Source organism: Aegilops tauschii, chromosome 2, assembly GCF_002575655.3.
Source record: "Aegilops tauschii subsp. strangulata cultivar AL8/78 chromosome 2, Aet v6.0, whole genome shotgun sequence".
Taxonomy (NCBI): Eukaryota; Viridiplantae; Streptophyta; class Magnoliopsida; order Poales; family Poaceae; genus Aegilops; species Aegilops tauschii.
The window spans coordinates 119,844,595-119,858,503 of NC_053036.3; positions in this window are offsets into that span (position 1 = coordinate 119,844,595).

Below are 13,909 nucleotides of genomic sequence, written 5' to 3' on the forward strand. Positions count from 1 at the left end.
GTCGGGAATTTTTCAACAACATCCAGTATTGCTGATGCAACCAGATTATTTTTCTGCATTTCTTATGTCGGAATTCATGGTACCACAATGCTCTCATGGAGATCTCTATGCTGATGTCATAGCTCCTCTGACTTCACGGAGCTCAAGAAGCTTCATGGACCCCGTTGCGCTGAAGCAGTTCGGTCCTAGGCTCGTGACTAGATTACGCCGGCGCCTTCAGGTAAACAGAGACGCGAGTTCAGAAAATTTGCACATCGTCCAGCCAGGATTAGTGTGCCAGAGTGGACAAGCTAATAGCCAATGGCATTTGTGTATTCGTTGGTTTTGACGTGTTGTAGTTCCAGCTGTCAGGTGTGTGGCTGAGTTAAAGACTCCTGTAGTGTAAGCATTAGCTGCCGTTTGGCCAAAAACTCTAAACCTGCATCCCATGTGCTAGAGGTAATACTATCCAACCACTGGTGTCGCTCTGCCTACACTCTGTTCTGTTCTACTATCTTGTTTGATCTGTTTCTTGAGTAAGTGCTACTACTTGCGTCCCGCTGCTACGATTTGTGTCCAGGTCCATATCACCTGCATGGTTCAACCAGTGTCTTTTTTGTTCCTTTTTAGTTCATATAAAGATTGCTTTTTAGATCAATTTAAGGATTAAAACCATCTAATTTTGCTCCGGGTTGTGATTGATGCTCACTGTAGATTCAGAGACGGACACAACCTTCGAACTCTTTGTGGGCAACTCGAGAATCACATGCCTCTGTTTGCGCGGAACATGATTTTTGGTCCTCTCCTTACCATTTGTAAATGTCTCGTTGTCGGCAGAGCAAAACACGTACCGAAAGTAGGTACATGTTGTAGTTCTGTATTAAAAACACGCAACGCATAGCATAACAATAACAACCCTTCTATTCGGGGAATGCAAAGGGAACCGATGAGACTGCCGGTTTTCCAGAAGGATAAGACCATTATTTCGAATAGAGTTCGGCAATCATGCTCACCTCTTCCCTCTTCTAGTGATCCATCCTCATGCAACTCTCGTTCTCGCCTCAATATAATGCCATATATGTCTTTATATGTTTGATCTTAACTACACGTAGAAATGAAAGGGGTCGTATTTTTTTAACAATATTCATATTGGTGATACAACTTGATTATTAATTTCGTTCTTGAAGAAGATTCGGGACTCCATTGAACACGTCTGCTAGGCAATTTTCCCCATGAAAAGAGTTTCATGAGTGACATTTGTATCAACATGGGTTAGACCTACCACAAGTGCCACTTTTATCCGTGATTATTGCTCAGCCATGATCTATCATATTTTTTGCTATAAGTTTGTTTCCTTTCCACAATACCACATGATTATAAAATAACCGATTCGGTTTAATGACGGGCCAAATGTTGTATGCTTCGCTTTGTTATATTTAACAAAAAAGTAATATCCTCCACACTCGATCTTACGCCACTCTTCAAATTATTTTTATGTTTTTTATTTAAGAACACAAATGCATACTGATACACACATGTAGATGCTTGTGAGTTGTTACTCTCTTAGGTCCATTCCATTTTAGGGAAAGTAGTGGCTGCACCCACCTTCGGTGCACCCACGATGCACCCACGCAAGAAAACATAGCAGAGTACTTCAAAAAAATTCTGAAACTTCGTGGAAATGATGATCAACAAATGTTATGGGAGCTTGCAAAGTTTGGTGGTCAAATAAAATTCCAAGAGCTCTGTACAAAAAGACAAATTTACAAAATCTGCTCAAACAGTGCACTCACAATTTGACTAATTTTCAGTGATTTTGTCTTTTTTGTACAGAGCTCAACGAATGTTATTTGGCCACCAAACTTTGCAAGCGCCCATAACATTTGTTGATGATCATTCCCACAAAGTTTCGGAATTTTTTGAAATATTTTGCTGTGTTTTCTTGCGTGGGTGCACCCACGCACCATGGGTGCACCGAGCTGGGATGTAGAAAAACCACACTCTCCATTTTATTGTGTTCTTTGGAGATGCTTGTGAGTTTTTCTTTTGGCGTTGAGATGCTTGTGAGTTTATTATGAATTTCTAGGCCGGTAAGCAATATTTTGAAGAGTTTTCTCTCATATTTGTAAGCTGATGTTGCTTCAGTCTGTTTATTCCCATTTCTAGAACAAACTAGCTCTAGTACGCTCATATTTTGATAGCTCGTTAATTCGATTTGGTAATGGAGCATACATGCAGAGCATTCTTCTGTGCAGCAAAGTGTGCTAAACACTTGGTAGTTTTTTTAGATCTCGGAGAAAAATGTGTACCCTCGAAAGGCAAATTATAGTTATAGAGCACTAAACTTATTTCCTTTACACGTTGCAAAAAAAATGACTCTCATGAACACATTAGACTCAATTGAGATGACTACTCATCTGTAAACATTTATTCTAGACATCTACTTTTCCAAGTATATTCTTCGATGTTCTCTAGTACTAATCGTTACACATACTTCATTCATCAAAATTCGAAATAAAATAAAATATGTGGTGATGTAGTCAGATACCGGAAATCATTGATGCATAGTCCTGCTCACTTTATTTTGGAGATAATCCCACAGCCCACTCACCTACTTTCGCGTTGTGTACCTTACTCCTAGCTAGTCCTGTCATGGAAGGTGTATAAAACATTGACACCCATATATGCCATACTTCTTCACTCTTCTAGTTGGCGATCCATCCTCATGCAACTCTCCTTCCCACCCAAACACGATGCTAGATATTGCTTGACATGTTTGTATCGTGATCACACGTAGAAATGAAAGGTGTCGGGAAATTTTCAACAACTTCCAATCTTGTTGATGCAACCAGATTATTTTTCAGCACTTCTTATGCTAGAATTCGAGGTACCATGAGTAGCTTAAGCTGTAGCTGCTCGGACTTTTACAGAGCTAAAGGTTCATGAATTGCGTAACCTAATCAGTAACTCGTGGCTATGTCAACTCCCTCGCGAGGTGCTGATCAGGTTGCACCAGCGCCTTCAGGTAAACAGAGATGCAAGTTGAGAAGGTTTGCACGTCATTCAGTCAGCCTTAGTGGCCCCAAGTGGACAAGCTAATAGCCAATGTCATTCGTTTATGCATTGGTTTCAAGTAGTTCTAGTTGTCAAGTGCGGCTGAGTTTTAAAGGCTCACGTAGCATAAGCACTAGCTGTGTTTGGTCAAACAGTAACTGAAACTCTAAACCTGTATCCCATCTGGTTCTATCCGACCACGACTGCTCCCCTGGCTACACTCTTTCTTCTATTCTAGTCTCTTTACTTGACATGTTTCTTGCCTAGGTGCTGCTACTTGCGTCCCGCTGCTGCTACTTGTGTCCATGTCCATATCACCCAGCTTTCCTTCCACGGCGCTTGATTCAATCAGTGTCTTTTATTCCTTTTTAAGGATTGATTAAACCACTTGGTTTTGCTTGGGCGGCGTTTGATACTTGGTCAGATTCAGAGATGAACAAGGTCATTGAATTCATCTTGGAGAATTTTTTTATTTTGAGGAATTTCTTGGAGAACTTGAGAATTACATGCCTCTGTTTGTGCGGAACATGATAGCATCTTTCCTAGTCGGCAATGTAGTACACTTTTCGTCCTCTCGTAACCATTCGTGAATGTCCCATTGTCGGCAGAGCAAAACACATACTCCGTATTAAAAACATGCATGGTACTCCCTCCGTTCCGAAATATAAGTCTTTTTAGACATTTCAAATGGTCTACAACATACGGATGTATGTAGACATATTTTAGAGTGTAGATTCATTCATTTTGCTCCGTATATAGTCACGTATTAAAATCTTTACAAAGACTTATATTTTGGAACGAAGGGAGTACATCATAGCAATCCTTCTATTCATTTAAGAAAAGCGAGAAACATCAAAGCCATACTGCCCGTTCTACCAGAGGGAGAAGACATGTGACCCAACAGAGCAAATGCCGCTGCAAAGTAGACTTCAAGTTAGCTCAACTGTGGACATGTCAAGGGGCGTAAGTTCATATGTCTATGCGGTTCTTGTTGGATGGAGGCAGGGGTCAGTTCAGGCCCTGGAGGGTAACTACGTGACATGACCGGATGAATTCCTCCGTTACCTGGTGCGACGATATCCGGCCCGAAGACAATGATGGCAGTTTGGCAGCAAACGCTACCTCCTGAGGAAAAAAGTTCCATTAAAAGGAGTTTCCGAACGAGTGCATTCGATGTGCAGGTCGGTGTGCAAGTCAACTAGCAGTGCCGCAATAATATGCTTAATTTTGGGTTGGCAAAGAAATTCAAGGTTGTCTTTTCCAAAATAAAATTAAGTTCTTCACATGATGAAGAGTGAGGCACATTGATTCTCGCAAAAAAAAAAAGAGTGAGATACATTGGTGGGGTGTTGAACAAATAATAGTTCTCGCCAACGATATAGATTTTTTTTTCCGACAAAGGGTGAATTTTATTGGCTCAAAATGGATATAGTCATCGCCAACGATATAGATAGAGCCATAGAAGATACCAACAAAAAGAAGAGGGGGATATAGGTTATTTTATTGAGATTGTTCTTTTGTTTTATGTGTTATTGTAGTTACGGGAAATGTGTGGGCGAAAACTCATCTGAGATCAGGAAATTGCTATTGTAGCTTGGGCTCCGTTGATCTCGATTTTGGAAATATGTCAGAAACAACCTTTCAAATTTCAAAAATATCTGAAAATATTACACACGTAAAGTTTCATGACTTTTTGTGTAGCTCAATGCATTTCGTCACAAAAATTTGCAAACATGCAGTATACATCCCATGGATGTGCATACTAAAATAAGGTAAGAGCATATCCAATGTGGACCCCTAAAACGGACACAGTATCCGTCCACTGACGTGTCCGCGGACAGTGGTACAGGAGCCGGCCATCCAACCGTGCCCACATACATTTCAAATGCGGAACGAACCAGACGTTTTTCATGCATACTGGATGATTTTCAATTAAACCGGGCCACATTCATTATATTTTCGATATATTTCATTTAAATAAAAGCGTCCGAAAGTTAACTTAGTCTAAATCCGCGCCATCATCCATCTTCCAAGTCCTTGTTATTGCCCTCCGTGTCCATGTTCAACAGCTATTAGCCCCAGGAAGTGAAGTTGCTATGGCCGGCGAGAAAGAGTAAGACATGGGAAACGGACTGAGCAAGAGAGCCTTGGCTCAGTGGTTGGGCATGCAGTTGTGCACTCTAACGACCCGAGTTCAATTTCTAGAATTGACAGGTGATGCACAGGGATTTCCCCTCATTTATTGAGGATCAAGTTTGGTGTGTGGTGAAACCACTCATCAAGAAATATCCTGATACTCATTTAAAATAAATTGAGGACCATGTTTATCTTGGTACTCATACTAAAATGGTCATATGCATCCCTAATTGGTGCAGAGATCGGGGAAGTGAAATTCTCCCCCAATATTTAAGGCCGCCGTCTTCGTCGCTCTGTTCCGTTGCTAGAACCAGGGCGACCGCCATCTCGTTGCTCCCCTGCGTCCCTCTCGCTTCGCCTCCCCCGCGGGCGACTCGGGAGGGCTCAGCCGCCGCCGCCTAGTCCCTCCAGCGCCCTTCTGCCCCTCCGCCGCTGCCGATGGCTGACGCCGGGCAAGGCCCGTGCGTGCGACGGCGGCGGCAGAGGGTCTCTCCTCCCGTTCTTGGATCCGCGGCGACGCGGGCGTCCTGATCCGCGGGGTGCGGCCCTCCCATCAGTGTGGCGGATCCCGGAGGCGGCGGACTCGCGGCGGTGCACGGGTGCCCAGATCCATGGGTGTGGGACTCCTGGCAGCGTGCGGGCTCCTGACGGCGGCGGGATCGGTCGACGGCAGGCTTGGGTGATGGCGTCGGCTGCGCGGTGCCGGATCTCGTCGCTCGTGGCGGATCTCGCTACTCCGGCCTTCGTGGAGGAACCTGGACCAGGGGCGGCAGCCCCGTTAGGCATGGTGACGGCGCCCTCGGCTGGCTACGTTCGCGGGGGGTGGATGGACGGCGTCTTGACCGCATGGGCGGTGAGTCACCGGTGGATCTCCTCCGCGCTGCAGGCTCTCTCCCGTTGCACTTGGTGGCTTACGATCGCGGTCGTCGGCCTCGTGCGTTCGCGGGGGCTGGTAGAGATGACAGCGGACCGGAGGAAACTCTGGATGACTCGTTCATCCCGACGGTGGCGACGACCAGGGTCGTCGTTCTCCTCCTTGCAGGCGCTTACGAGGTCCCTGCCCTCCACCCCGACCCCATGCCCGGGTGAAAACCCTAAATCTCCTTAGATTGGGCGGTGGCGGCACTGCGTGTGTCATACCCTTCTTGGAGGCGCCGCCTGGGGCGTTTGGGTGCTCGGTTTGAGGAACTGCAAGCGGAGGGGATGGGACCAGTGGCAACAGGTGGTGTTTCGCGTCGGAGGAGCGGCGTGGCATCTGGCACGTCGACAACGGCGGGTCTCAGCGGCATGGAGCAGCGGGGTCTCGCCGGTGGACGTGTGATGATGGACGAGCGCGGGATGATGGCGTTGTCTGGCGTCGTGGTGGCGTCGACGACAGCTAGACCAGGCAAGGTAGATGTAGTAGTACAACACTGAAGATGGATTGATGGCAGGTGGCTGTGGTGGCCTCATACCCGGCAGGTGTCCTGGTTGAGGAGTGCGCCGGACTGATGGGTGCCCCATACCCGGCAGGTGTCCTGGTTGGGACCCTCAGGTCTTAGATGTTAGGTTTGGCTGCAAGGTTTGTTTGGTATTAGGCCCAGACTATCAGCATCTCTACATCAACTGGATAGGAGTAGCGACAAATGTTACCTAGACGGTGGCTTTAGTCTTACTGTTGTATGACTTTATAAGGTCTTGTGTGAATAATTAATAAAGTGACTACATGCATCGTCCAGATGTAGAGGCCGGGAGTCCTTCTTTTCTAAAAAAAAAAAGGGAAACGGATTGACACACATGGAACATGAGGCGGCGCCGTCTATCATGTTCTACTCTTCCTTGTTAGAGTCTGCAACCTGATCATTGCCGGTTAAGATGAGGTCGACTATGGACGTGGACGCCCTGCATAGTGGTCGTAGTGGTGTCAATGGCGCGCAGCAGCTGGCGTTCTTGTTCGCGATCGCCTGCGCCGCTTGCACGTCCGCCGTCGCCACATGAGCGTTGTGGGCTCACGTAAAGCGCCCGCTGCTCCTCGATGATGATGATAATGTGGTCACGTATGGAAAATCATTGATGAATTGTCCTGGTCACTTTATTTTGGAGATAGTCCATAGCCGCTCACCTACCTTTGCGCTGTATACCTTACTCCTAGTCCTATCATGGAAGTTGTACAAAACATTGACACCCATATACGTCTTCACTCTTCTACTTAGTGATCCATCTCATGCGACTCTCCTTCCCACCCAAACACAACGCTAGATATTGCTTGACATGTTTGTATCCTGATCATACATAGAAATGAAAGGTGTCGGGAAGTTTTCAACAACATCCTATCCTTCTGGTGCAACCAAATTATTTTTCAGCATTTCTTATGCTGGAATTACTGGTGCCGCGATGTGCTGTCAGAGATATCTGTGCTGATGTCGTAGCTCCTCTGACTTCATGAAGCTCAAGAAGCTTCATGGACTGCGTTGCGCTGAAGCAGTTCGGTCCTAGGCTATCCTAATGCCATGAGCATGGCCGGTGACTAGGATAAGCCGGCGGCTTCAGGTGAATACAGACATGAGTTGAGGAAGTTTGCACACCGTCCAGCTAGGAATAGAGGGGCCCAGTGGACAAGCTAATAGCCAATGGCATTTGCGTATTTGCTGGTTTCGTCGTGTTGTATTCCAGCTGTCAGGTGTGTGTGGCTGAGTTAAAAGATCCCTGTAGCGTAAGAATTAGCCGCCCGTTTGGCCAGAAACTCTAGACCTGTATACCCTCTGCTACTATCAAACCACTAGTGCTGCTGCTCTGCCTACACTCTGTTCTTTTGTTCTAGTCTCTTGTTTTTTTGTGCGGTTGTTCTTCTAGTCTCTTGTTTAAGTGCTACTACTTGCATCCCGCTGCTGCTATTTGTGTCCAGGTCCATATCACCTAGCTTTCCTTCCATGCTGCATGGTTCAACCAGTGTCCTTTTTATTCCTGTTTAATTTATATAAGGATTTATTATTTTAGATCAATTTAAGGATTGATAAACTAGCTAGTTTTGCTCTGGCCCGTGATTGATGCTCATTTAGATTTAGAGACGGACACAACCTTCGAACTCTTCCTGGGGAACTCGAGAATCACATGCCTCTGTTTGCGCAGAACATGATAGCATATTTTTCAAATCGACAATGTAGGACACTTTTCGTCCTCACCTTACAACTTGTGAATGCCTCGTGGTTGTCGGTAGATCAAAACACGCACCCAAAGCTGGTACGCGTGGTAGCTCTGTATTCAAAACACACAACACATAGCATAACAATAACTACCCTTCTATTTGGGAAATGCAAGGGGCACTGATGCTAGACTTGCTAGTTTTCCACAAGAAGAAGACCATTATTTCGAATAGAGTATGACAATTCTGCTCACCTCTTCCTTCTTCTAGTGATCCATCCTCATGCAACTCTCCTTCCCGCCTCAATATAATGCCAACTACGTCTTCACATGTTTGATCTTAACTACACGTAGAAATGAAACGTGTCGGATTTTTTAACCAACATTCATGATGGGTGAGACCAACTTGATTATGACTTTCGATGTTGAAGAAGATTCGGAACTCCATTGAACACGTCTGATTGGCCATTTTCCCACTAAAAGTGTTTCAAGAGTGCCATTTGTATCAACATGGGTTAGACCTACCACAAGTGCCGCTTTTTATCTACAATTGTTGATCAGCTGTGATCTATCATATTTTTTTACAATAAGTTCATGACTTCTTAATCTAAGAGGCTTCCACAATACCACACGATTATAAAATAACCAATTCGATTTAATGATGTGCCAAATGTTGTCTACTTCACTTTGTTATATTTAAAAAGAAAAAAATATACTCCACACTCGATCTTACGCCACTCTTCAAATTATTATTTTTATATATTTGATTTAATAACACAAAAGCATACTAATACACACATGTAGACTTTAAAAAATAAACACATGTGCATGTGACATCATGGCTAGGCTGACCCTTCACATACGAGTGATTGTAGAGGGTCGTATACTTATATTGAATTCATAAGGATAAACATATGCATATTTGAGTTAGAAAATAAGGGTTCATTACACTTAAAGTTTAGATAAAAGGCTTCCTTGTGTTATAAAATCCCAAACCGCTACTTGAAAAATATGATACTAATAGCTATTAGTTAATGAAAGCGATTTCGTTAATATGCTAACCACTTCATTGGCCACTCTTAATTTTTTTCTCCAAAGAATAAGAAAAAAAACTCCTATATTTTATATTTGTTACAACTGTGCTCTTAAAGGAGCACAAAAAACAGTGAGTTGATAACCAATTGTGTGACCATGCACAATAAGCAACTAAACAATGATTGTTGCGGGGATTTCACGACAATACTCATGATCTGGGGGTTTTGTGAAGGCAAGACACACGTGGATGATCTAGGTACAAGATTTCACATGGGGGGATGATCTAGGCGCACTTGGAGAACTTGAGAATCACATGCCTCTGTTGCGCGGAACATGATAGTATCTCTCATGAATCGGCAACGCAATACACTTTTAGTCCTTTCCTTACCATTCGTAGATGTCTCGGTGTAGGCAGAGCAAAATACATACCCAAAGAACATACGTGTAGTAGCTCAATATTCAAAACACGCATGTCATATCATAGTAATCCTTCTATTCGAGAAAAGCAAACGACACCAACATCGATAGAGGGAGAAGACATGTGACCCAACAGAGCAAGTGTCGCTGCCAAGTAGACTTCGAGTTAGCTCAATTGTGGACATGTCAGGGTGTTGGTGTAAGTTCATATGTCTATGTGGTTCTTTCTAGATGGAGGCAAGGGCCAATTCAGGGTCAGGAGGGTAACTACACGACACGACCAGATGAATTCCTTTGTTAGTTACCCGGTGCGATGACAACCGAACCAAGGAAAATGGTGGCACTTGCAGGAAACACTGCCTCCAAAGGGGAAAACTATAAAAAAAAGAGTTTCTGAATTAGTGCATTAGGTGTGCAGGTGCAGGTGCATGTGCAAGTGAGATAGCAGTGTTACAAGTAATGCGCTTAATATTGGGTTGGCAAGAAATTCAAGGTTGTCTTTTTGAAAATTAAATTAAGTTCTCCACATGCTGAAGATGTGAGATACATTGGTGGGGTATGGGGCAAATAATAGTTTTGGCCAATGATATAAATAGTCATAAAAGATACCAACAAAGAGAAGGGGGATACAAGTTATTTTATTGAGTTTCTTCTTTTGATTTATGTGTTGTTATTGTAGCCACAGGAAATGTGCAGGCAAAAACTCAATTGTGATCAAGAAATTGCTATTGGATGGGCTCCATTGAGCTCGATTTTTTGAAGCATGCCAAAAATCATCTTTTAATTTTCAAAAATACTTGAATAATTACACACGTGCATAGTTATATATACTAGATGTTTGTAAAGTTTCATGAGAATGTATTTCATCACAAAAATTTACAAATATGCAGTATACACCCCCCATGTATATGCATACGAAAATAAAGGTAATATTAACAAAATAAAGGAGATCAATGATGGGGGTGAAGGAAATATGCCCTAGAGGCAATAATAAAGTTGTTATTTATATTTCCTTATATCATGATAAATGTTTATTATACATGCTAGAATTGTATTAACCGGAAACTTGATACATGTGTGGATACATACACAAAACACAGTGTCCCTAGTAAGCCTCTACTAGAGTAGCTCGTTAATCAAAGATGGTTAAGTTTCCTAACCATAGACATGTGTTGTCATTTGATGAACGGTATCATATCATTAGGTGATGTGATGGACAAGACCCATCCGTTAGCTTAACATAATGATCGTTAAGTTTTATTGCTATTTCTTTCTTCATGGCATATGCGTATTCCTTTGACTATGAGATTATGCAACTCCCGGATACCGGAGGAATACCTTGTGTGCTATCAAACGTCACAACGTAACTGGGTGATTATAAAGATGCTCTGCAGGTATCTCCGAAGAAGTTTGTTGGGTTGGCATAAATCAAGATTAGGATTTGTCACTCCAAGTATCGGAGAGGTATCTCTGGGCCCTCACGCTAATGCACATCATAATAAGCCTTGCAAGCAATGTGACTAATGAGTTAGTTGCAGAATGATGTATTACGGAACGAGTAAATAGACTTGCCGGTAACAAGATTGAACTAGGTATGAAGATACCGACGATCGAATCTCGGGCAAGTAACATACCGATGACAAAGGGAATTACGTATGTTGTCATTGCGGTGCGACCGATAAAGATCTTCGTAGAATATGTAGGAAGCAATATGAGCATCCAGGTTCCGCTGTTGGTTATTGACCGGAGAGGTGTCTCGGTCATGTCTACATAGTTCTTGAACCCGTAGGGTCCGCATGCTTAACGTTCGATGACGATTTTGTATTATGAGTTATGTGATTTGGTGGTCGAATGTTGTTCGGAGTACCGGATGAGATCACGTACATGACGAGGAGTCTCGAAATGGTCGATAGGTAAAGATTGATATATAGGACGATAGTATTCGGACACCGGAAGTGTTCCGGAGGTACCGGGTACGTATCGGGTCACCGGAAAGGGGTTCCGGGCACCCCCGGCAAAGATATGGGCCTTATGGGCCAAGAGAGGGACAGACCAGCCCCTGGTGGGCTGGTGCGCCCCCATATAGGCCGAAATAGGAGGAGAATGAAGGAGGGGAATGGTACGTCTCCAACGTATCTATAATTTTTGATTGTTCCGTGCTGTTATATTATCATTCTTGGATGTTTTATAATCATTTTATAGTCATTTTTTTGGGTACTAACCTATTGACATAGTGCCAAGTGCCAGTTGCTGTTTTTTGCATGTCTTTTTACATCGCAGGAAATCAATATCAAACGGAGTCCAAACACCGCGAAACTTTTTATGGACCAAAAGACATCCAAAGGACCAGAGCAGCACCTGGGGGGTGCCCCAAGGGGGGCACAACCCACCAGGGCGCGCCTGATGACGATGACATGTACCTAGGGTAGGGTCATAGGCCTGACCTAAACACCCTACCCAAGGACACTGCCCTAGAGTCAAAGACGTTCAAAGTCCAACAGAATGCACCGACTGAAATCACCTTGAAGTGCAATCCACTCGACAGGAGATTCCACTCGGACATCCCAATTACACTCGACCACGGCAGCGTCACTCGACCATATGAAGAATCACCCGGAGTGCAGAAGATCTAAAGCCACCCTAGGATGGCAACGGTCAGGCGTTCACTCCGTAGTCATAAAGACCATTAATAGCTAGCGTTACCTGTAACGCCCCTGTCTTAACTCACATTGAACCCTATGTAATAGGGGATGGCTGGGGTCCTGGCGCACTCTATATAAGCCACCCCCTCCTCTGGCACAAGGGTTCGCACCCCCTGTAATTCTCACGCATAATCCAGTCGACAAGCCTCCGAGGCACCGAGACGTAGGGTTGTTACCTCCTCCGAGAGGGGCCTAAACTCGTAAACACTGCGTGCACAACCTCACTGTAGCTAGGACCTTTCCTCCTCCTACGTACCCCCTATTCTTACTGTCAGACTTAGTACCACGACAGTTGGCGCCCACCGTGGGGCAGGCGTCTGAGTGACTTCCGGTGAGGTTGCAAATTTCATTCTCCATCGACATGGTTTCCGGTGGGGGTTTAACTTTGGGCCGCGAGATCCGTCTCGGCGCGCTTGCTTTCATCGCCGACGACTCCGTCTGGCTTCAAGAAGCCCCCCTCGACGTTGAGGCCCTCCCTATCCGCGGGGCGGCGCACTTCCGTGCAAGTGCCTCCGGCGTCATGCTGCGGCAGTCGTCGACTTAGTATTGACCGGCTCCCGTGGCGTCTTCGCTCCCCGCCATCCGCCGTCGCAAGCGGTCCGGCTGTTCGTGACTCCAGCGGTGTGTGAAGCACGCGGTGGCTCGCCAGTCGACCACCCCTCAAGTCACGGTGATCGAGCCCGACAAATCCCTGTACGGTTTGTTGATCTGCCAGGTGGTCACTCGGATTCACTTCCCGAGTGCGAGAGCAACGATCCAGCGGCGGAGGTCCTCATGGTCGACTTGCTTCACAGTCCGCCTGGATTTCACCGCGGCGGCGGTGGCAGCGGTGGCCCGTCGCATGATCATGATGAATATATTCCCGAAGCTCTCACCACGGAGCAGACGGAAGAGTTGCATCGTCGCTACGTACAGGTGCTCCAGACCCCAATCATTGGGGAGACCTCCAAGGCTCAGGCTTTGGAGGCTGCAGGCTTGGCCACCCTGGCTGAGCGTATGTGTCTAGAAAATCTCCAACAGGCACTCTACGAACACGCTCATCGGCAGATTCTAGAATCCAGTCGACGGCCCCGACAACTCTTTCTGATTGAAACTCGGAGGGAGCCTCAGGTATACCGTACTCCGATACAAAATGTTGCAGCGGTAGCACGCATAGCAGAGTCAATTCAGCCATCTCATTTAGAAGCTGGTAGAGGATTGTTGCAGATCCGAGCGCTGCTCCGGGCAGCAAGTGAACAAAACTCCCTTGTTTCTCAGTCGTGCAACAGAATCCATAGCAGATCTGTAGTTGCAGATACAGTTCAGTTGACACATAGTCCGGGGTCGCCTCTACGGCATGAAGATCGTGGTCACCGTCAGGATCAGTACCTGGGTAGAGGCCATGGGGAGTATGATCATCGATATCCCCGTGATGACCACCGATGAGTGCCCACGCCCCCTCCGAAGGGCGGGTCGTACGCGCCCCG